Consider the following 25,657-nt stretch of genomic DNA (forward strand, 5'->3'; position numbering starts at 1 on the left):
GACATCCACTATCCAGTGGGCCATCCTCTGCTTGGAGACAGCCTTCCCCTTCTGTTGTCCTCCGTAACAGACAAAGAGCTGTTCTGAGGTCCTGAAGCTCTGAGTTCTATCCACGTACTGTCGCAGTGCGCGTACAGGATAGAGCAATGCTAGGGCTGGGTCTGCCTCCTCCAGGGGCAGCGCTTGCAGGTTCACTACCTGGTCCCTGAAGGGAGTGGTAGGAACCTTGGGCACATAGCCGGGCTGGGGCCTCAGTGTTGCACTGGAGTCAGCCAGCCCAAACTCAAGGCACGATTCGTCGACCGAAAATGCCTGCAGGTCCCCCACCCTCTTGATCGAGGCCTGAATCTAAATCGCAGCAGAGGGACTCCGCCATGTTTGACATAACGGAGTCTATTATGCAACTCCGAGATGGTCATGTCCCCACAAGAAGAACATGAACCATCCACGAAAGCTTCCTCAGTGTGCTGAATGCCCAGACACGTGAGGCAGCGATCATGACCGTCCTGAGGCGCCAGGAAATGACCACACCCAGAAACGCTCGGGTGATAAAACATTTTTAAAAAGACGCAATCACCCGTGTTGCTCTTTTAGAGAAATTTGCTCTTTATTAAGTGCTGAAGCACGCAGGGGAGCTGGCCACCACACACTCCTAGTGTGACTGTCTTCACGGGAATCATCTCCTCTTTCTCCCGTGAGACCGCGACCACCGCTGCTGCGCTGTAACGCCCGCACTCGCTCGCTCTTCTCACTCGCAGGAAAGGAGAGCAGCAGTGATTCACCGCCGCTCGGCTCCGAAGCGAAAGGATGAATTAATGCAGTGCACCTGCTGCCTCTTATACTCATGCTGTGATCAGCGGCAGCTGGATGCAATGATCGCATGCCAATGTCCATTGGCTCGTTTAGTTACACTCGAAGTGGATTGGTCTCTCTGGCGAGATCCCAATTCGTCGGTCATCCGACGTGACTCGGAGTGACCGACTGAAAGGGAACACAATATCTGAAGCCTTACAAAACGAACATTTAGGTATAACCATTTCATTGAACTTAGAAACAAAGTTGTTTGTGGCCAACATGCCATGAAGTATTCTCCACTGTAGCTCTCCACATTTTTTTAGGAATTGGAGGCTTATGCAACAGCCTCAATGATGGAGTTACATCACTGGGCACAGAAAGATAAGTCCTCCATTTAGTATCTATTCTTTCCCTCAACTGTCGAAAGTGAACTGATTTAGCACAAATATGATAAACTAATTTCTTCCCCATACTTTGGAAATCTACAAAATCAAAACCTTTTAATAAAAAAAAACCTTAGTGTTCTCTTCAATCTCCAAATCTTTTGGGGCAACTTTTAATGCCGGAAAGGTCTTAAATAGCAAACCATCATTTAACACAGAATCTATAACAGAAATGAATCCTGGGGGGAAACAAGCTTTAAAGCTCTCAACTATCCCTTCCACCATTCTTACTGACCTAATCCCAACCTGGCCAGCAAGTGACTGAGAAGTCCGCCACTGACCTCTTCTTATATCGAGCAGGTCTATATCTCTAGTTACTCCAGCATTCAAAAACATTTTAATTACAGAACCCGACAATGGAGACTGTAACTTAAAAAGAGGATTAAAAATCAAAGGTTCTGCACATCCATAATTCTCATCACCCACTCTTGAGAATTTTAACATGACTGAAAAATTGATACATGAAATTTAAAAAGCGAACCATTCACATTTTTAACATAAGGCTTCTCAATTAAGAATAACTCTTTGTCAAGGTTTGTTCCCCCAAGATCTTTAAGAATATACAAACAATAATCAATCCACGGCATGCCATCAGAACAGTACAACAGCTTTTGCAGTGTTTGTAATCTCATTGCTGCAATTTTTGATTCAACATGTATAAGGCCTTGCCCTCCCTCTACAACAGGAAGATAAAGGACCCCAGGAGGGAGCCAATAATGGCCATTCCAAAAAAAAGTCAACAAATGCCCTTTGAACCTTTATGATCAATTCCTTAGGGGGATCTAAAACGGTAACCTTATGCCACAGCATTGAAGCTGCCAGATTATTAATTACAAGGCATCTCCCTCTATATGAGAGCTGCGGAAGAATCACTCCTTCCCAGTTCTTCTCCATATACTGATCAGTTCCAAAATAAATGGCAAGAACTTTTAAACCATCTTGAGCACCATTCACACTGCTTTGGCAACTGAGGTGGTCCAGTACTATGCTAATCCCCCATCAGCAAATAATTACATTTTTCCCAATTTACACGTGCAGAAGTAACTTTCTGAAAAATATGCAAACGTGAAATTATATTCTCAACATCATTTGAATTTCTAATTATCAGAGTTACATCATCTGCATACGCTATAAATTTTGTTTGGGGAACTTTAAGGCAACCAGGGACACCAAAGCCACAGTCTTTTTCTCAGCAAGCTCAAAAAAGGCTCAATAGAAATAGCATAGAGTAAACCTGATAAAGGACACCCTTGTCTTATTCCTCTTGTCACTGAAAAGGGCCTTGTCAATGTACCATTTACTCTTAACATGCTATAAATATCACTATACATGAGCCTAATAAAGGACACAAAATTATGACCAAATCCAAAAGCCTCAAGCGTCTTAAATAAATAAGAGTGGTCCACTCTATCAAAGGCTTTTTCTTTGTCCAAAGAAAGAAGGCCAATGTCCAGGTTATGTCTTTTTGACACTGCAATAATGTCTCTGACCAAGAAAAGATTATCAAAAACTGTTCGATTAGGGATACAATAAGACTGATCATTGTGAATAACAGTTTCAATACAGGTCTTCAATCTGTTGGTCAAGGCTTTTGAAAAGATTTTGAGGTCAACACACAGCAAGGAGACAGGGCGCCAGTTCTTTAAACAACCAAGGTCTCCTTTTTTGGGGATCAAGGTTAAAACTGCTCTCCGACAGCTTAAAGGAAGAGTCTCTCTTTCAATACTTTCCACCAAAACATCATGAAAGTCCTGACCAATTAAGTTCCAAAGAGCCCTATAAAACTCAGCTGAAAGGCCGTCCAAACCAGGTGACTTTCCAGGATTCAACTCCTGGACAGCTCTCGAAAGTTCAGCCATTGTCAAAAGGCTCTCAAGATCCTTCTTGTCCTTCATTGATAATTGTGGTAAGTCACTCAGAAGTTCGTCAGATTCTACTTCATTACATGGCTCTGCACAGTATAAATCTTCATAAAAGGAAACAGCAAAAGCATTAATTTCCATTTGTGCTGTTAATACTCTTCCATCTGGGAGTTTCAGCTGATGAAGATGTTTATGCACTCTTGGTTTATTTTCAAGTCCAAAGAAAAAAAACAGTAGGAGAGTCCATATCATTTAAACGAGTGAACTTTCAGTTTTGCCTTGTTCTTCCGCCAAGCTGCATAGAAGAAATGTATTCCTGTCGAAGGAGTCAGTGGAAATGAAACCTGTAGTACTATGACTGCTTTGTCCAAGGATCTCTTGTTCAAGAGCTTTCATTTTCTCTAGCAGGGCACCCCTGCTATGTGCAGTAAACTGCTGACAAAAAATTTTGATATGCACCTTGCCCACATCCCACCATTGACTTAAAGATGGGAAATTTGCTCTCTCCTCTCTCCAAGCATTCCAAAAAAGGTGAAAAGAGTGAATAAAGCAGTGATCCTGAAGTAACCTGTTATCGAAGTGCCAGAGTGGTTTATAAGATTTTGTGGACTCAACAGAAATCGCCATTGAAATATAATGATGGTCTGAGAGAAAAGTAGGTGAAATAGAATTTCTAAAAAATCTTCCCCTATTACATGCTTCAGTATAAAAACGATCAAGCCTGGCTCCTGACATATTTTTTGAGTTCACGTTCATCCAAGTATACTGTCTAAGCCCAGGAAATGTGTCTCTCCACAAATCAACAAGATTATTATAATCAACTATTTTTTAAGTGTGTTAGCTGAAGAAGGATGTGGTTCATTATGATTCTGATCTAATTGCTGGTTTAAAGTGCAATTACAATCACCCCCCAGCATAATAATATTATTCTGGGGACAGTCTGATAATGCATCTGTTAATTTTTCAAAAAAAATAATATGCTCTCGGCCATCATTTGGAGCATATACATTAAACAGAGACAAAATTGTACCACCTAAAGTAACATCTACTCGTAAAAGTCTTCCAAGTACTATCTCAAAACTCTTTAAAAAACCACCAACCCGGGGTGAAAACATAATTGCAACCACTGTGACTGATTCTGCAAATCTGTGTGTGTTTCTTGAAGTAAAATCACATCAGCCTTTTTAAGAATTAAATAATTAAAAAGATAATTTCTTTTTACCGTACTACAACAGCCATTAATATTTAAAGACCCAATATTAAAAAAGGTCATGGCAATAATTACAATGGGGTAAAAAACAACCTAACACATTCGCTTTTTAACACTTTTCATAGAATCAATACTTTTTCAGACGCAAATTTAAACTTTTTCTAACTGTACTAACAAGTTTTTTTAGCCTATAGCGTTTTGGTCTATCCAGTTCTTCTAAAATCGCCTTTCGCATTACAATAGCACCAGACTCAACAAAAAGTTCCAAATCAGGAAAATATTTTTCCAGATTGGGTTTTCTCTGATTCTTAGTAGCGTCCAGAAAATCATTTACTGTATATACATAACTGTATAAAACTGAGATTTTAAATGGAAAGTCAAATAATTCCTCGCAGAATTTCCTTGTGAATTTACATCATGCTCTTCTCCAGTATCTGGACATTCACATTCAGAGTCATTCTCAGATAAGTCATCAGTTCCCTGTGACAACAGATCTATATCACACTGCACCAGGCTGCTGCCTTGTACTTGAAAGTTTTCAAGCTCATTTTGCTTTTCTAGATCTTTTGAACCACTAACTACCTCAGCAACATTTAGCTCCTCATCACCTTTCACACTTCCATGTCCATGTGTACTAATAACAGAAGCACTGTCTGTAACTGCAATCTCTTGTTCAAGCACATTAGAGGCCTCTCCACTATTAGGTAATACAGCAGTTTCAGCTGGGTGTTCATTACCAATGCTTTCTGCACCATTATTATCCACAGCAGTATTTAGGCCTCCCTGTTCTGCTACATAATTACCTTCCTTCTCTTTTTCAGCCTCCATATTTAAAGGACACGATTGTCTTACATGGCCCTGTTTCTTGCAATTAAAACATTTCATTGAATCAACAGCGATAAAGATCGTATAATCCTTCCCATTCAACGTCAGTTTTACAGCAACCTCCAGATTTTGAAATTCAGCATTCAAAATCATGTATATTTGACGCCTAAATGACATGATATGCTTTAATTCTGTTTTTTTTTTAACCCAAGCGGTATCATTTTGATCGGTCCCATTAATTTTCCATTACGCACAAGCATGCGCTCAAGTGTATCATTTGAGATAAACGGAGGAACATTGGAGAGAACAACCTTTTTTGAGGGATTAGACAGCGGCAAAATTGGGACAAATACATCTTTCACAGAAAAATCATGTTCAACCAAATCATTAACCATAGACATTTCCCTCAAAAAAATAACAACGGCCTTGTTCATTCTCGATGCAGACAAGATATTTTGTGCACCAACTGCATTACTAACAGCAATTAAACAATCTTCCACTGACACGGTCTCATCTGATAAACACTTGCACCCGTGGCGTGCAGTCAAGGACGCAAAACCATCAGAATTCGATCCCATTGCTACTCTCTTCTTTCGCCGACAAAGTCAGCAAATAAATGTTAGAAAACTGCCGCAGTTTCAATAAACTTTACCAATATGTACCTTAATCTAAAAAGAGGAAAGAGGAAAAAGTTTGAAACTCACTCAAACACCTCCCGAACACTCAGCACAGAGAGAGAGAGAGAGAGATGCAGAGTGTGTGCAGAGCAGGGTGACGCGAGAAACAGGATTGAGAACCACGCTTCAGAACATTGATTTTGAAACTTGTGAATCTATTAGAATCATTAGAAGACATACAGTAGGTGGACAACCAAAATGCCTATTACTGGCATGTGTACCGCCACCGCAGGGCCACGTCGTTAACTGCAAGTCAGTCGCGTGTTAAAGTCGTTCACGAAACTACCGCCAGGTGGCGCAAAGGGACAGATTGCAAACTGACTAATTACGAAATACAAAAAAATAAAACAAAATTATTTTGTTTTGTAATGATGTTCAAATAACAAAATAAACAACAACATTATAATATAACATTATAACATCCTCAAATTTACAGTGAGGGTTAAAACGTGGGTTCAAAACGTGGGATCGTTGTAGACTACAGCCTATACATCAACAATTAGGCTGGTATTATAGCTGATATAATATCCTCGCAAGTGCCCGCCAGTGTCTGCTCCTCGCAAGTGCCCTCCTACGTCTCCACTGGTCCCATCCAGCCCTCCTACGTCTGTGCTGGTCCCGTCCAGCTCTGCGCTTCCAGAGCGCCCCCAAGAGTCTGTTACTCAAGAACACCCCCCTAGGGTGGACTTCCCCAATATAGTCAGTGCCTGTGTGGCCCCTGCCAAGGACCAAGGCCACAGAGTCCCCGGATCCGCCCTGGAGGCCTCCCTTGTCCCGGGCCTACACAGGCCTCCGCCCCCCCTCCCCGGTAGAACTCTGCGGCCCGAGACACGCCTTCCGGGAGGGGGGCGATATGTTACGTGTTTGCCCTTATTTGGTTTTGTTCCGGTTTTTGTCATTAGTTAATCATCGTTAAATTATCCCCACCTGATTTGTATTTATTATCTTGTTTGCTCCTTTGTTCCTTTATAAGTCCTCAGTTTTCTTTTTGTCGTTGCAAAATGGAACACATGTGTTGAAGCCTATTAGAAGATTTCTGTTTCACAACTCCTTCGAGCCCTTTTATCCACAACCACAACCGGTAACAGCCAGTGAGCACGCTGTTTTTATATATATATATATATATATATATATATATACAAAGAGTTTGGTTCCAAAATGCTATCAGTTTTGATTAATTTGAGTAAAAATGTGTTTTCTTTACCAAGAAAGTGGCAAGACGAAAACCACTATTTTCTGTTTCAAACTTTCACATAGTATCTGTAGGTTATAATATCATTAAAAATTCAAAAACAGATTTAGATTTATTATAAAAACTGATTATTTTTTTCCCCAAAATGCAATAAATCCATTTAAAAAAAAATAAATGTTTTTTTTTTTTCTTTTTTCAAAATACAATAAATCCATTGAATCAATATAAAAGTTATTTTTGATATTGAAACTGTTGAAAATACACAAAGTTGATCCACATATGACAGCCTCTGAACTTGGTCAATAGCTTACTAATATATAGCACCGGACTAAAAATAGGTAGGCTACATTCAATCAGTCATCGCTCCCAAAATGAATCTTGTTAATGCTATTAATTAATTACAACAATAAAAGAAAATCACGAACAACAATATCACACAGACCACCGAAATTCCAAAATGACATTTCCCTTACATTCAACTTCCAAAAGTGCATTCATCTTTGCCATGTTACATTCATTTAGTTGACTAGTACTATACTCTGTATTACCAAAACATTTATGGCATTAATAAAAACACTTACACTGAAAAGCTACGCAACGTCGCATTCATAATCGAATGCGATTCATCTGCGATTATGAACGCGATATTGCGTATAGCTTCTCAGTGATCTACGGCTCTGTGTATTAAATGCCGCTCTGTCTGAAAGCACGTGAAGGAGATTTACTGCTGATTACAGAACCTGACACGATGCGCACAACAATCACATGCGATTTATCGTGTAGCCCTTTTTTGTTTGTTTATTGGTCACAAAGTAGCCTAGATGAGGAAAACTCAATTTAAAAAAAAAAAACGTTTATCACGTTTTGGAACCAAACAGTAGGCTATTTGAACATGCTTCCTTGCACTATAATAAACAAGAATTATCTGCATGATGCCACTGTTATTTTTATTATTGCGAAGTGAGATGAATGAAGAGCGCGTCTGTCTTGCATGCGAAAACACCAACTGTCCTCGAAAACACGCAATGGAAAAGGGTAGTTGGTTTATCAAGTTAATCCATCCATTGTCGAGTGGTGGATGGTAGCCATGATTTCAGCAACACAGGTTCAAATCCCGGATTGTTTTTATTTTTTTAATAAATAAAAATAATATATAAAATGATTAATGCAGATGTGTGCATTCTGCATTTCGATGGTTTACGTTACCATTTTTTTTTTTTTTTTCAGATGTCCATTTTACACTGAGCAAGTGTGACTGAATTCAGGCCAGCCAGAGGAGGTTGGGGTTTGGGGGTAGTTTGCTTCGTCGTGGGGGGTTGACAAAGGTGTGAATCACTTGCTCGTTCATATGGAGAGTGTCTGAGCATTTCAAACTTGCAGAGCAGGTTTAGGCAAAGTGTCTGTTTTAGGATAAATGCCTCGTTTGGTTTGGCTTTTGCAATTGGCATGCAATGGCATACAGAGCATTATATACAATATAATATGCAGTATTGCTTGTTTTTTTTTTTGTTTGTTTGTTTGTTTTCTCAGGAGACGTGGCACCTCTGCTAGAGAGACAAAGAAACTGGCCGAAAGAGTCTGCCAGAGAGACAAAAACTTTTGTTCTTAATTTATATGCTGTACTATTTTCAGGACGTGAACGTGACCGTTCTGAAAGCAGAATTTATCCGATTAGCCTATATGCAAACTTACAAAATGCTTTAAAAACTTTAACAGAGATGTCTAAGAGGGTACTTAGAGGGTAATATAAATATTACCCCCCGCATAATATTTTTCTAGTATTCGGTTTTTTATATTTTTCTAGTATTTCTAATATTCTGTATTCGGATGCAGCCATAAATGACCGACTATGTCATTATTCAATTAATCCAACGTTTATATTAAATTAAGTCTAATCCATAATGAGCCTTAATATATTCCGTGCTCAAGCACATGCATTAAGTTTGCCACAAAGCACAGGCAGAAGTATACTAATTATGAAAAAGGAGGCATTTTAATTATTTATTAATAAACTGTTTTCTTGTTGGCTGCAAAATGAAATTCACAGTGCTGGCTCTCATCTCCACAGTAGATTGGATGCGTCTGTAGATATAAATGTAACCTTCACAGATTACATAATCAGGGAGTATTTGTTTTCGTTTTGAATTGGTTCGTGTAAAAGTAGACATTTCAAGCTTTCTGTAGATATATTTCTCATGTATGTGAGACACCCCAATTATCAGTTTTTCATTATCAGGAAAAAATTCAAGTGATAGCTCAGGCGCCTCCCTGTCATGCATGCACATTAATCATTTTCTGCACAAACACGAATAAGTAGGCTATAGAGCACATTTATTTCAGGTTACAGTATGGGATCCGCATTAAAATAAATCTTCACAAGTCTACATCTGAGACAGATGCAGTTATTACCTGTAAATTGAAGGCTATTTGATGTTTTAAAATGATCTAACGGCCGATGCCGCTCCAATTCGTTGATCATTAGTTGTTCTTGATCAAGATTAAACAGATGGGGTAGTCACACTGCAGGACTGTAGTCTTCTGACACCGCCAGAAATTCGTTGGAGGTGAAATTTAATCGCAACGGCCATAGCCTAGGATTATAGGAATCTTTTATGATTTTCAAAATTTGTCCCAGACGACCAAATCGTGGCCAAAATCGCACAGTGTGAGCCGGGCTTAAAACAATAATGCGGGAACAACCATTAGTTTTCTATGGGCAAAAGCATTGTCTCAGTGTGGCCAAAACTTTGAGAAAAAATGGTTTGGCTAGATTAATATTGATGTAGCCTAATATTTACATTTATAAAACTGATGACACTACTCACTCCTGTTACTTTTACTCAGTTACTCTATATAAGTATAGGATATATGAGTAACAGGACTGAAAGTAACCAGATTGAGATTTTAGGATAAAATTAGCAAATACATATAATCTAGCCACATGGAGTACTGTACGTGCTAATATTATAAGCATACTCAGCAAATTATATTGATTTTGTATTTTTAAAATAAACAAGTAACATCTAAGAAATAATTTAGGTAACAGGACAGTATATTTATAATGATGCACCCAGCCACCGTTACGATATCATCAAATATACAGAAAAGAAAATACGACCACATGCTTTCGATCATTTCATTGCCTTCAGAAGATCCAGATGTTGCAATATTATGTTGAAAATGTGAAAACCTGGGGACACGACTAAAATGTGCATTTTATCCAAAATAGTGTAAATTTATTTTGAAATAAATGTATTTAAAGCACAGATGGGATATGGAGGTACACAAAAATGCAAAATAAAATTATTTCTGAAGGATTTTAAACATTATATTTCATGTTAAAATGTAATGTTAGACATTGGGGACATGTACAAATGCTATATTTTCAGTGTTTTAGGTAGTTTTTAATAATTTTTTTAATGATATATTTTAAATTTGCAGTTATATTAATGTGCAGGACACTTTGCTTAATGATAAAAAGTATTTTGTAGTTAATTTTTATGCATGTTTGTACCTATAATGTCCTGGGGACAGAAACGGTGCCCATTCGGTGGAATGGCCCGGGTAGGGTTAGGGTAGGTATAGGGAGGGCTTTATTGTCCCAATAAGGTGGCATCCGTTTAAAAATTGGAATTAAAATTTGGGAACTTGGGAAAATTTGGTTTACATGGGAACTCATAACTGAACACAGCAGAATATCATCATCATGGATCTCTTGCTATAATACAATACAATACTCCCACCTAGTGGCCTATTTCCTATGGAAGCTTGTTTCCGCCACTAAATAAAGAATTCATTAATTAATAAAGAAATAGCAACTCGCATTGTTTATATCTCGCAATTCTGAGAAAAAAGTCAGAACGAATGATAAGATAAAAAGCTGCAAATTAACTTTATTTTTCATACCATGGTGGAAACAAGCTGCCATAATGACACAAGTGAACTTAAATTCATACACAACGTAATGTAATCTAAAATGTCATCAATGCCAGATAAACTTTTATTAAATTGTAATCTTTTTAAAATCAGCCTTCACCTTTTTTGACTGCATCTGATTATGAGGCGTTGTTCTTGTCCGTCATGCATTTATTTGTACTATTTTTCATGTGTGTGATTTTGTATAATTCCATTGTTTTTCATTATGTCTAAATATATAATGAATAAATTCAGACAAGCAGTTTGCGGTTTTCTGCCTTTATTGAACATTACACTGCATTTGGTCTGTTTTGCAACATGATTCAATTAAAATCACAGCACTATACATACATTGAATTGGAATTATGACTAGTCAAAACTCATTTGAAGATATCTGAAAATATTCTTCAATGTGTATTACGACTAGTCAAAATGACATTGTAGATATCTTATTTCCAGTTACGACGAGTCATAATTGCAATATATATGGAAAGCCGGTTTAACATTTAAAACTGTGTTTTGACTATCCATAAATATAATTTCGGATAGTCACAATTGTAATTCCAGGGTGCTCAGGAGATGATGGGGACGATGGAGGGCTGGACAGAACCACCGGAGACGATGGGGACGATGGAGGGCTGGATGGAACCAGCGGAGACAAAGGAGATTCAGGATAGCTTTCAGGAGCAGATTCTGGGGCTGGAGCCGACACTGGAACGAGCTCTGGGGTTGGACTCAAAGACATCCCATCGTATTCCACCAGTATTCGTAGGGGCACATGAGCCGCGAATGGGGGCCTTGACTTCGCTGCGGACAGCGGTCTTGACTGGGAAAAGCTGACGTTCTGGATGGCGGGCTGGTTCTGGATCGGGCTGGACACTCTCCAGACACCAGAGAATCCCTTCCCTCCAGCTCAGTCCAGTGGTGGCTAGGAGGTCCATGGGGCGATAGTAATTGGCCCCGATCCAGAACAGAGAATTAATAGTGGCGTCATCTAACACTGTCTTTGCCGCGAGCCCGCAGAATTCCCAGGCGTACTCCATGAACAGGAGATCCAGGCGGGCTAGGGCGGCGAATCATGTGGCAATTTCCATGCCACGGGGAGAAATCGAGGGGAAACAAAAAGATTTTCAAAAAATAGGAAAATAAACGGGGAGAAGAGGCACCGCTTACGGTTTTGTTTAGGTCTCCGATTCTGTCACGCGGTCGTGGTTGTAGCGAAGACGCACGAGGCAGGAATAAACAAAGACATACTTTTAATAAACATCAACTCATGTGGACCATTGAAAACAACATAAATCCGAGACAAAGAAACTCTAGAAACTGAAGGCTTATAAAGAACAGGCAAACCAAAGGAGCAAACGAGATTATTAATAAACTCAGATGAACAGACTGAAGGTGATTAATAATTAGAACAGGAACTAAACCAACTAAGGACAAACAGGAACTCAAACACGTGACAATAAGTTGATCCCTTGTCATTTGTCCCTATTTTAAATATACATGTTGCCCCTTGGTAATATTATTAGAAAATATGGGATTAGTTTCTATTGCTATGCTGATGATACTCAAATATATATCTCAACAAGACCAGATGAAACTTCAAAATTGTCTAAGCTAACAGAGTGTGTTAAAAATGTAAAATATTGGATGACCAATAATGTTCTCCTATTACATTCGGATATGACAATTCTTGGTTAGCCTTAATGCAGTACACGTAGCAAGGTTTTTGTTTTTGTTTGTTTGTTTGTTTTTTTAAGAAACAAGTAGATAGAACAGAAAAAAAACAAAGCTGTTAGTTTTTCAAGAAAAGCTAGCAGTTTGAGAATATGCAATTGATAGAGGGTCAAGTGTGTGTGTGTGTGTGTTTTATTTAAATTTTTTAATAAAAAGAAGACAGATAAATAAAATAGAATTAGAATAGAGAGTGCTAGAGTTAGAGGGTCAAATAAAGATGGAAGAGATGTGTTTTTAGACGTTTCTTGAAGATGGCTAAGGATTCAGCTGCTCAGATTGAGTTGGGCAGGTCATTCCTTACCAGGTCAAGAAAATATGATCATACCCCAATTTTACAGTCTCTGCACTGGCTACCTATTAAGTTCCATATCAGTTACAAAATATTGCTACTTGCCTATAAGGCCCTTAATAGTTCAGCTCCTGCGTACCTAATTAGTCTTCTATCAAGCTACAACCCAGTCAGCAAACAAATTTGGCCCAGATTTGGCATGCATCTGGCCCAGATTTGGCATTCATCCGGCACTGGCATACAGCATGTGGGCCAAACATGGCAGTCAGGGTTTGGCAGAGATGGTACCGGGTTTAAGACGGCACACAAGACATGGGCCAGATGTTATATGTAGTATTTGGCCCAGATGTCAAATATAGATATGTGGGCCACATAAGTATTGCCGATCTTGACCCACATTTTAAATCCATTTCAAATATTTTGATTTTGATGATATTATATGATATATGATATTATATAGTATATTATAGAATAGTATATCCTGTTGTGTTATATATATATATATATATATATATATATACATACAGTGGGTACAGAAAGTATTCAGACCCATTTAAATGTTTCACTCTTTGTTATATTGCAGCCATTTGCTTAAATCATTTAAGTTCATTTTTTTCCTCATTAATGTACACACAGCACCCCATATTGACAGAAAAACACAGAATTGTTGACATTTTTGCAGATTTATTAAAAAATAAAAACTGAAATATCACATGGTCCTAAGTATTCAGACCCTTTGCTCAGTATTTAGTAGAAGCACCCTTTTGATCTAATACAGCCATGAGTCTTTTTGGGAAAGATGCGACAAGTTTTTCACACCTGGATTTGGGGATCCTCTACCATTCCTCCTTGCAGATCCTCTCCAGTTCTGTCAGGTTGGATGGTAAACGTTGGTGGACAGCCATTTTTAGGTCTCTCCAGAGATGCTCAATTGGGTTTAAGTCAGGGCTCTGGCTGGGCCATTCAAGAACAGTCACGGAGTTGTTGTGAAGCCACTGCTTCGTTATTTTAGCTGTGTGCTTAGGGTCATTGTCTTGTTGGAAGGTAAACCTTCGGCCCAGTCTGAGGTCCTGAGCACTCTGGAGAAGGTTTTTGTCCAGGATATCCCTGTACTTGGCCGCATTCATCTTTCCCTCGATTGCAACCAGTCGTCCTGTCCCTGCAGCTGAAAAACATCCCCACAGCATGATGCTGCCACCACCATGCTTCACTGTTGGGACTGTATTGGACAGGTAATGAGCAGTGCCTGGTTTTCTCCACACATACCGCTTAGAATTAAGGCCAAAAAGTTCAATCTTGGTCTCATCAGACCAGAGAATCTTATTTCTCACCATCTTTGAGTCATCCATGCGGGCTTTCATGCGTCTTGCACTGAGGAGAGGCTTCCGTCGGGCCACTCTGCCATAAAGCCCTGACTGGTGGAGGGCTGCAGTGATGGTTGACTTTCTACAACTTTCTCCCATCTCCCGACTGCATCTCTAGAGCTCAGCCACAGTGATCTTTGGGTTCTTCTTTACCTCTCTCACCAAGGCTCTTCTCCCCCGATAGCTGTTTGGCCGGACGGCCAGCTCTAGGAAGACGTCCCAAACGTCTTCCATTTAAGGATTAAGGAGGCCACTGTGCTCTTAGGAAGCTTAAGTGCAGCAGAATTTTTTTTTTAACCTTGGCCAGATCTGTGCCTTGCCACAATTCTGTCTCTGAGCTCTTCAGGCAGTTCCTTTGACCTCATGATTCTCATTTGCTCTGACATGCACTGTGAGCTGTAAGGTCTTATATAGACAGGTGTGTGGCTTTCCTAATCAAGTCCAATCAGTATAATCAAACACAGCTGGACTCAAATGAAGGTGTAGAACCATCTCAAGGATGATCAGAAGAAATGGACAGCACCTGAGTTAAATATATGAGTGTCACAGCAAAGACACCTTCTCCAGAGTTCTCAGGACCTCAGACTGGGCTGAAGGTTTACCTTCCAACAAGACAATGACCCTAAGCACACAGCTAAAATAACGAAGGAGTGGCTTCACAACAACTCCGTGACTGTTCTTGAATGGCCCAGCCAGAGCCCTGACTTAAACCCAATTGAGCATCTCTGGAGAGACCTAAAAATGGCTGTCCACCAACGTTTACCATCCAACCTGACAGAACTGGAGAGGATCTGCAAGGAGGAATGGCAGAGGATCCCCAAATCCAGGTGTGAAAAACTTGTTGCATCTTTCCCAAAAAGACTCATGGCTGTATTAGATCAAAAGGGTGCTTCTACTAAATACTGAGCAAAGGGTCTGAATACTTAGGACCATGTGATATTTCAGTTTTTCTTTTTTAATAAATCCGCAAAAATGTCAACAATTCTGTGTTTTTCTGTCAATATGGGGTGCTGTGTGTACATTAAGGAGGAAAAAAAAATGAACAAATGATTTTAGCAAATGGCTGCAATATAACAAAGAGTGAAAAATTTAAGGGGGTCTGAATACTTTCCGTACACACTGTATATATATCTGCCATTCATCCGGCACTGGCATACAGCATGTGGGCCAAACATGGCCCGGGTTTGGCAGAGGTGGTACCGGGTTTAAGACGGCACACAAGACATGGGCCAGATGTCAAATTTAAAACATTTAAAACATTTACATTGAATTCTACATTTAAAATCCATTTCAAATATTTTTGACTAAAATCCCATACAGACAGGTAATGTATTCACATATATGTGAAACACTGTTAAATATATTGAAATACATTTTGAAAATATATTTTTAAAATGCATAACATAAAGCTCATATTGTGTGTTTAATTGTGTTTACATGTGAAATTATATTCATGCCTCATATGATATTATATGTTTTGCATTCACTGCTTTCATATTCTCATTCAATTTACAGTTTGATGTAGGCCTACTAAACAATACATGAAGTTTCAGGACATTTTGGTTAATCAGAAGCCTGAAAAAGTTTCCAGTAGGCGGAGATAACAGCGCAGGCTCTGACGTCACAAGCCAAAAACTCCGGTTTTGCTGTCTACACGATAACACTGCAACCAGAGTTTTTGAAAATCTTCACCCTGGCAGGAGTTTTCAAAATGTTTGAACATTTCAGTGACCTGGTGCAGCGTTTGCATGAGGACGAACGGCCAAACCGCATAAAAAAGCTGCTGTTTTGAAAATAACCGTGTTCGTGTGGACAGGGCCAATGGGCGCGCTTTGAGCATTCAAATCGCATTTAAACTGGAGCGGAGGAGGTTACCATGGTAACAGGTACAGGAACAGATTCTGTTCAATCTTTACTTTACAGGATTGGTTTAGTGTCTTCAAAAAGACCGTTAGCATCACAACCGTTAACTATAGAGGCTAACAATTAGAGGTAAGCTAACATAGATTTGAGCTCTTATTAATGAACGTTTGAGCTTTTAAGCACCTTTTATGTGTAGATGAGCGGCTTTGATAGTTTTGGAAATGTTTTGCTGATACTTTGTCAATAGATAAATAGAAGTCACTATAAGTTAATTAATTTAACCTAAAAGTCTGCACTGTGGGGTCAATCGGTGACGTCACTTACCTGAACTAATGGGCTGAAACTATTTCAAACACGTTTTGAACTTTCATTGCAAACAAATATTGCTAAATTGTACTGTGATTTCAGGAGCGTCAGAAAAAAATACCTAAAACAGGGGAAGTTACAAGAAAATTTGTAATGGAAGCTGCTGACAGAGATGCAGGAAACAGGTGATCTGAGAAATCTTATTAAACTTTATATGAATTTTTCACAATATATTTCAACTATATCATCATGCATCTGTAAAACCTAAAAATATGAATTCTGGTATCTTAAGATTTTTTGTATGTTTTGTATATTATTATTATTGCATTTCACCTCTGCTGTAGTTTGTTTATTTCTAATAATCCTGACATTGTATACTACATTTTGTTGGCTATGTGACATATTGTTCCTATTCTTCCATGCCGATGGCTGTGCTGCAGAGCTGGAGCAGAGCGGATCTCCTGTCGAAGAACATCTCCAAAGCGCCATGAATCATCTGACTAGTAAGTAAAACCTCAAACATTCAAAAGTTTATCAAATATTCAAAAAAATATATCAAATATTTCCAAGACAACAAGCAGTGTCGGCCCACATCTGGCCCGCATGGATTACACGCCAACACTATGTTGCTGTCTGGGTTCCTGTATGTCCTACAAGGCTGTCTTGTTTAACTCTGCTCTGAGGACACTTCATACACAACAACCTACAGAGGGGTCAATCATAATTCAAAAAGAGACACAGATGATAATAAAAAAGTTCTTTGAAATTAAAATTAATAACGGTAAGACAGAACCAGAGTACCTCACTTCAAACTGTAACGGTCTGTATGTATATTATTTTCTAAACTTTAAATGTAGTGAAGTTTTTGTTCAAGCAGACTTTGTTGCTTGTGGAAACCTCACGCGAGCCTGAAAGATACTTAAAACTTTAAATGTTATTTGCACTCTTAAAGACTGTTCACCAAAGACTAAATTTCAGTCCAGCAGAATTTTCTGCACACTTCACCACTGAGGCCAAAATGAGCATTGTGAATGTAAGAGCCTCACACTACATTGTTTGTTTGAATTGTATTTCAGGGCAGTTCGTGAAGACAGATAACCTGGACAGAAGTCAGTTCAAGATACAGCCTCCACACCAGGCTTCTCACTCACAAGGATTGCTGTCTACTAGATAGTATGTGTACTCTTCAGACTTAGGTTCATGCAGTTATTATTCAGGGACATGAACACTTGAATATTGCAAAAATAGAGAAACTACCTTATTTAAGAATTATGTGTTAATTGCATTAACATTAAACACATATATATTTATTTTACTGTTTTTTTGTTTTGTTTTCCAAAGCACCTAAAAGCCAATTCACACTGCCATACTCCAAAAGTGTGAACACACCGACCAAGCAAAACAAATAAGCATGTTTTTTTTAAATAGTTTTTTATCGTTTTTGTGAAAGTGTGAACTGACCATAATGCTGTGTCAGGTGTGAGATCTATTCAACTTGGTTTGCTGATTAAACCCGATTAAATATTTGTTCAGAATATTGTCGTTGTTGTGACTATTCATCCCCCTCCCCTTGTGTATCAAGTGGCTTGGTTATGGTTTTGTTGAGGCTGACATGTGGAACCCATCTGGTCCAGAACATAGGACCAGAATAGGGCCAGCTATGGTCATACAGGACCTCAGATCCCACATAGCAATTTTTCTCTGGCCCAGCTCCAGCCCACACAATCAGCTTTTGCTTGGCCCATATACCGCAATGACTTACGGTCTTGGTGTGTACCAGGTCTGGATTCCAGACAAGGGCCACACATGGGCCATAACTGGCCCAAGTCTGTGTGGCCCTTGTCTGGAATCCAGACAATCCTGGAACACACTATGTGGGAATCCATCCCGCTCCCTAAGGTCGCAAAACTCTGGACTTTTGGTAGTACCTAGGATAGCAAAGTCCACTAAAGGAGGTAGAGCTTTTTCGCTTGTGACCTCAGGTGTACCTCAGGGTTGTGTAAGCTCTGCTATGTTATTTACTCTGTATACAGATGATTGTCGATCAAACAGGACTGACCAATATATTTTAAAGTACTCCGATGATACTGTGTTAATATCATTATTGAATAACCAAGAGTGTTCAGAACAGCATCAATTGGGGGTATATAGATTGGTCGAGTGGTGTGACTTTAATGAAATCAGTATTAACATCAAAAAAACTGAGGAGATAGTATTTGGGCTTGCTTCAGACATTCACACAACACCTGTTGTCATACATGAAGAGAACATCAAACAAGTTGAAATATACAGGTATCTAGGAGTATGGATAGACAGCAAATTATCATGGAGAGATCATATAGATGGTATTTGCAAAAAATCAATGCAAAGAATCTACTTTCTCCGTAGATTGAGGTCATTCGGAGTAAGAAAGCAGATTCTCCTCTTATTTTTTATGTCTGTAATCATGAGTGTTTTGCAATACTGTAACTCAGTTTGGTATATGAGTCTATCTGTTAGTCTAAAAACAAAGCTAATGAACTTACTAAAAATGTGCTCCAAAATAGTGGGTCAGCCACTTCAAAAAGCATATGAACTATCCTATTATAATAATCTTGTAAAACTAGCCAGTAATATTGTCTCTGAACCTAATCATGTGTTGTATGATGAATTTGTGCTGTTGCCATCTAATCGACGGTATAAGGTCCCAAGATACAGTCGGATTAAGCTAAAGAATTCATTTGTACATCAAGCTGTATTAGCGTTGAATAATTCATCAAAAAGGTAAATCTGTCCCAGAGATTACAGGGTTTTTTTTTTGTGTGTTATGTTTGAGAAAGTCTTGTTTATGTGATAAAGTATTGCAATTTTGAGTGAACCTGCTGTAACGCAAGACAAATTTCAGACTTTGTCTGACAATAAAGTGTATTGTATCGTATCGTATCGTATCGTATGACTTCCAAACTCTGGAACAGCCTTCCTGATAACGTCCGCGGTTCAGACACACTCTCTCGGTTTAAATCTTGATTAAATACACATCTCTTTAGCCAAGCATTCACATAATGCATCTCATAATCTTGTACTGCAGTTATATCTGATTAAATGCACATTATTATTCTTTAGCTTGGTTTGAACAAATCATTTTTTGCTTGGTTGGAACAGCAGCTATGCTAATTATGTCTCTATTTGTTTCTCTGTTTCTGCCACAGTATTGATACCCCGTGGTAGCTAGGAATTTCACAAGCTTTAGTCTGGATCCAGAACACCTGAGAAGAGATGATGCCAACCCCTCAGAGGACCTCAGATGATGCCAACCCTGAAACGACATACAAAACTACCAAATTTTGCTATAAGTTTGATTGCATCATATAATCATTGCTGTTAATAATGTTCAACATCTGTTTGATTACGTCAATAACTGATTTTACTCTACATTTATGCCATATGTACATCAACTTGACATAGTCACCACTGATAAACTACTACTAAATATATTTTAGAAACTTAATTTTTTTTGTAAAGCTGCCTTGCAACGATTTGTATCGTGAAAATCGCTATACAAATAAACTTGAATTGAAAATTTTTAAATGTAACTTAAAGCTTAAAGAGTTAGGAATAAGTATGTAAAATGATTTATTTGCCAAATTGCAGTAATTTTCTTTAGATCTACCAGTTATGGTTGCTTCCGGGCGTGCGGATTCTCCTCAGCCTTGGCGCCTCTGCTCTATTGCTATGACTCTTCAGGATAGCAGTGCGTTCTCATTGGTTTGCTGGCCTGTAGCTGATTTCATGCGTGAGGTAAGCTGTCTGCAAAGCGCTCGCCCAAGCGGAAAAATGCACTGTTGCTGTCAGATCTCAATTGCTGAAAATCATATTGTGTTTGATGCAAAACCAACTCGACTAAATCACAAGAAAAATCTCAAGCAAAGCAAATTTTAAAAGGATAAATGAAAACATATCTTACATTTTTGGTCATAGACAACGTATGTTGAAGATATAAGTTATTGTCAACATGCCTAACTGGTAAATAAAAAAAATAAAAAAATGTTTATAAAAAAGTGGGCGATATAAAAAAAATAAAAAATAACAACCAAAGAGACAGAAAAGAAAGAAAGAGACAAATCTTCTGAACATTTTGAATAATACGATGTTATTGTTCCCTTTGTTTTGTGTATGCTTGTGTCGCTTACAGTTAAAGTCCTTCTCTGATTTTATTGTTTGCAAGGTTGCAACGTTACTTTAATATTTATTTTTTTATTTATTTATTTATTTAACTTATTCAATATTTTAAAGATATTAAAATATTTGTTGTATTTTTGCATGGCCTATCATAGGAGTAGTGTCACCCGGGTGGGAGTTGTAACTCCTATTCACTGGCAACATGGGCGGCGCTAGGGAGGGGCTAGCAAGGGGGCTAGCACTCCCAAGAAAGACCAAAGCACCCCCGTAGCACCCCCAAATATTTTTTTTTTCTGGAAGCAATTTTATACAGCCTATATTGTAATAAATAAATAAATAAATAATTTAAAACAACAAATAAAATAAAAACATTTTACTCATTACGTATGCGTATCATATATGTGACGTGACATGTCACGTGAATTAGCTACGCTGTCGTGCTTTTTATTATGTATTAGCATTTCATAAAAACAAAATGGAGCGGTTCCTTCTGCCAAGTAAGCGATCTCGTAATTGTAATTTAATTCGAGTGAAAATGAGAACATAAACGTACCTTTGCCCGAGGTTGAGAATGTTTCAGATGTTGATTCTGAAACGGAGGAGTCCGCTGATGCGTTTGCCGCGGATGCAGAGACGGCAGCTAGTACAGCTTCAAGTTCCATTCAAATTAGCAACACAAGGTCAAGTGTTAAGGGGCCTATGGATTTAAGCCAGAAACCAGATGAAGGACCAAGACGCCCTATCCGTAAATACCCAGCCCAGATGTTTGGAAACCAGCAAAGAAGCTTCCAGTCTGGATGGTTTGACCAATTTGACTGGCTGGAGTATTCTGTTGATAAGGACACAGCATTTTGCAGCTGCGGTTGGCCATGCTTTCCATCTAGAGCCAGCCTTCACAATTTCTGGATTCCAGAACTGGCGTAAAGCACAGCAGAGTTTTAAAGCACACAATATTAGTGCTGCACACAAATTTTCTATGGAGGCGTGGTGTGAATTTAAACAGAGAATGCAAGATGGCTCAAAAATACTGAACATTATTGATAAAGGACATTCTAAAGTGGTTGAAGAAAATCGGCATTATATGAAGGCTGTGGTGGAGAGTTTGCGCTACATGGCATGTCAGGGCCTTGCTCAGCGTGGTCACAGAGAGGATGAGAAATCAGCGAACAGGGGAAACTTTGTCGAACTCAATGTCATCAGCATGTTTGACCAAACCTTTGCTAAAAAGATAGCTGACAATCCGTCAAATGCAAAATATACTCACCGCGAAGTGCAAAATGAGATAATCACTATTATGGCTGATATGGTAAGGAAGCAGATTAACGATGAACTAAGGGATGCTGGTTATTTTGCGTTAATTGTAGACTAGAGTAAAGACATCAGTAAAAAAGAACAAATTTCAGTAGTGGTTCGCTACCTACATGCTGGGAATGTTATGGAGAAGTTCTTAAACTTTACGCCAGCTGATGGATTGGATGCGGATTCACTTCTACAGTGTATTAAAATAACTCTCATTCAATGCAACATTGATGTCAGCGCCTGCATCGGGCAATGCTATGACGGAGCGGCGGTGATGTCGGGGTGTAACAACGGGGTGCAGGAAAAGTTCAGAAAAGAGGTGCCTCACGCATTATATGTACACTGTCATGCACATAGAGTTAATCTTACTCTAGTGGACTGTGTACGAAATATCCAGCCTGCTTCTGAGTTTTTCGAGATGCAAATGTTCTACAACGTTTTTTCTGGGTCAGTGGTCCATGACCTTTTCAAGAAAAAACAAAAGGAGCTTGAACCTTCTGAACAACCAGTAGAGTTGAAGAAACTTAGTGAAACACGTTGGGCATGTCAGCACTCTGCGTTGTGGGCAATTAAAAAAATCACTGTGCCATTCTGGCCACTTTGCAGGATATTCAGGTACAAACGAATGCGAGGCGAAAAACAGATGCAAGGGCAATGCAGGGGCTTATCGACCAACAGTTTGTTTTGCATCTCGTTTTATTTGAGGACATTTTCCGGGTCACCAAATTTGCTTCAGACCAGCTCCAGTCACCCAATCTGGACATTTCATCAGCAAGTGATTTGATCCAATCTGTCGTCACAGCACTATCCGAAAATCGTTCAGAGGAATACTGGAGCGACCTACAAAACCGTGCAAATGAACTGTGTGGCAAGGTTGGCCTAGCATCGGGGAGCACACACCCTTTTTTACTGCTAAATTCTGAAAAAACAGAGGTGTTAATTATCGGACCTAAAAACCCCACATGTAACCTAGAACATTATCTAACACTTGACGGCTGCTCTGTCAATTCTTCTTCATCAGTCAGGAACCTAGGTGTGCTGTTCGATAGCAATCTGTCATTTGAAAGCCATGTTTCTAGCATCTGTAAAACTGCATTTTTTCATCTCAAAAGCATATCTAAATTGCGACCAATGCTCTCAACGTCAAATGCAGAAATGTTAATTCATGCGTTTATGACCTCAAGGTTAGACTATTGTAATGCTTTATTGGGTGGTTGTTCTGCACGCTTGATCAACAAACTACAGTTAGTCCAAAATGCAGCAGCATATTAGCCCGGTTCTGTCAACACTGCACTGGCTCCCTATCAAGCATCGGATAGATTTTAAAATCTTGTTAATTACTTATAAAGCCCTGAATGGTTTAGCTCCTCAGTACTTGAGCGAGCTCTTATCGCATTATAGTCCTCCACGTCCGCTGCGTTCTCAAAACTCTGGCCGTTTGATAATACCTAGAATATCAAAATCGACTGCGGGCGGCAGATCCTTTTCCTATTTAGCTCCCAAACTCTGGAACAATCTACCTAACACTGTTCGGGAGGCAGACACACTCTGTCAGTTTAAATCTAGATTAAAGACCCATCTCTTTAGCCTGGCTTACACATAACACATTAATACGCTTCTATTATTCAAATCCGTTAAAGGATTGTTAGGCTGCATTAATTAGATGAACCGGAACCGGGAACACTCCCCATAACACATGATGTACTCGTTACATCGTAAGTTGAATGGCATCTGCGCTAATGTTTGTCTGTTTCTTTCCTAGTCTGTTTCTCGGTCCGTGTCCGATCAGATGGTGGGTCGGCGCCGAGGTGATGTCTGCGGCCCTGATCGCCGGCGGAGACCAGGACGCCCGGATGACCCCAGAGATATATCCCCAGATATATCAACCAAAAATAACAAAATAACTAAAATATAATAAAATACCTAACTACATAATACTACTATTGTTAGAAATTGCAACAAAATTAAAATAGAAATATAAACTTTTGAACTGCAGGTTTCGTCTGGTCAGAGGAGAACTGGCCCCGACTGAGCCTGGTTTCTCCCAAGGTTTTTTCTCCATTCTGTCACAGAGGAGTTTTGGTTCCTTGCCGCTGTCGCCTCTGGCTTGCTCAGTTGGGGACACTTAATTTCTAGCGATTATCGCCGATTTGATTGCACAGATACTATTTAAACTAAACTGAGCTAGACAATGACATCTCTGAATTCAATAATGAAATGCCTTTAACTGAAAATTGAGTGTTTAATCTTATCATTATACATTACTGACACTCTATCCTCCAATTTGATACTGTTAAGTGCTTTGACACAATCTGTATTGTAAAAGCGCTATATAAATAAAGGTGACTTGACTTGACTTGACAAAGGAGAGATGCCCGACAAAGCCAGCGACTGAATGACTTTATCATTGAGGCTCCTATACACCACGCTCACAGCTCTGATGATGATCTGCGCACCGACTGCTTTTATCAAGTTGTTGACAGGCTGGTCAGTGAGTTGATGAGACGCTTCTCTAAAGATGCCAACGATGCGTTGACGGGGTCTCAGCCCTCAGCCCACAACACAAGTCATTCTTAGACAAGAAGTGTCTATTGCCCATGGCACAGTTTTACGGTATCACTGAAGAAAATTTAAACGCAGAGATGCACCAAGTCCGGCGTCTGCTTGAAAGAAAAACAAATCAAGGACACTCGATTAAAAACACTTCTGAATTGCTGTTACTTATGGAGCCATATGAAGACACATTTATGGACATGCACAAACTCATCTTGATATCTCTGATACTTCCTGTGACATCTGTGTCATGTGAGAGATCTTTCTCTTGTCTCCGATGCTTGAAAACATATCTGAGAAGCAACTGTTGGGATGCCCGGAACAGCGACTTGGCACTCTTGGCCATCAGTACACGAAGAGCGAAGGCTTTGGATGTTCAACGCATCATTGATGCGTTTGCCGTCAACCACAACAACCGTTGAATTGTCCTAGTTTGAGATTGTAAATAGTAAGTGATCGTTGGCAAAGCTTTTTTGAATACTGCAGTGCTATGGGTGCATTTTGGTGCCATATTGCCCTTGACTGAAATTCTGAAATGTTGTTCAATGAATGTCAATATGCAAAATCTTCAAGAATGTTTGATTGAATACTGAATATTGTGCTTGTTTAATTTAATAAAATAAAATCTTAAATTGTGATTAATAAAATAATTTTATATTAAAAATTGAGTTGCCAAGTTTTGTTCATATTTATTGATAGTAGACCTATTAAAAGTGTGTGTGTATATACAGTATATATATATATAGATATAGATAGATATACATAGATAACAAAAGATAGGCTTTTTACTCCTCAAATAAAAGTGTTAAAACAGGTGTATTATACAATGAATTATACACCTATTATTAAATTATTGACACTGCAGTCATCAATAAAAATCAATGAAATAATAAGCGTTGGCCTATTTTAAGCACCGACTTTAAAAAACAACCTGTTTAACACGAAGTAGCTACGTTTCTAGCTAGTTTTTTTTATATTCCCAACAATTAAACAGTTGCCCACAGAAAAAAACAGGGGGTGCTGCAGCACCTTCAGCACCCCCACTTCCCACGCCCCTGTACATGGGTATGTATATTGTTATTTTTATTGTTTTTATGTTTACATTTGTACTGTTTGCCATATATTTTTGTAGTGTTAAATATTTGTTCCTGTTTTGTTTAACTGAATCG

At 38.9% G+C, this 25,657-nt stretch overlaps 1 protein-coding gene and 1 long non-coding RNA gene across 3 annotated transcripts in view; one reads left to right on the forward strand and one right to left on the reverse strand.

Moving 5' to 3' along the window:
• The window catches only part of mrc1a (mannose receptor, C type 1a), a 215,565-nt gene that overhangs the window by 139,204 nt on the left and 50,704 nt on the right, over positions 1-25,657 (reverse strand). The window lies entirely within an intron of this gene.
• LOC131543452 (uncharacterized) lies at positions 16,579-17,669 on the forward strand. The gene is made up of 3 exons (XR_009271916.1): positions 16,579-16,663; positions 16,919-16,981; positions 17,555-17,669. It is a non-coding gene; the product is annotated as an uncharacterized LOC131543452 (long non-coding RNA).

Source organism: Onychostoma macrolepis, chromosome 07, assembly GCF_012432095.1.
Source record: "Onychostoma macrolepis isolate SWU-2019 chromosome 07, ASM1243209v1, whole genome shotgun sequence".
In the NCBI taxonomy this organism is placed as follows: domain Eukaryota; kingdom Metazoa; phylum Chordata; class Actinopteri; order Cypriniformes; family Cyprinidae; genus Onychostoma; species Onychostoma macrolepis.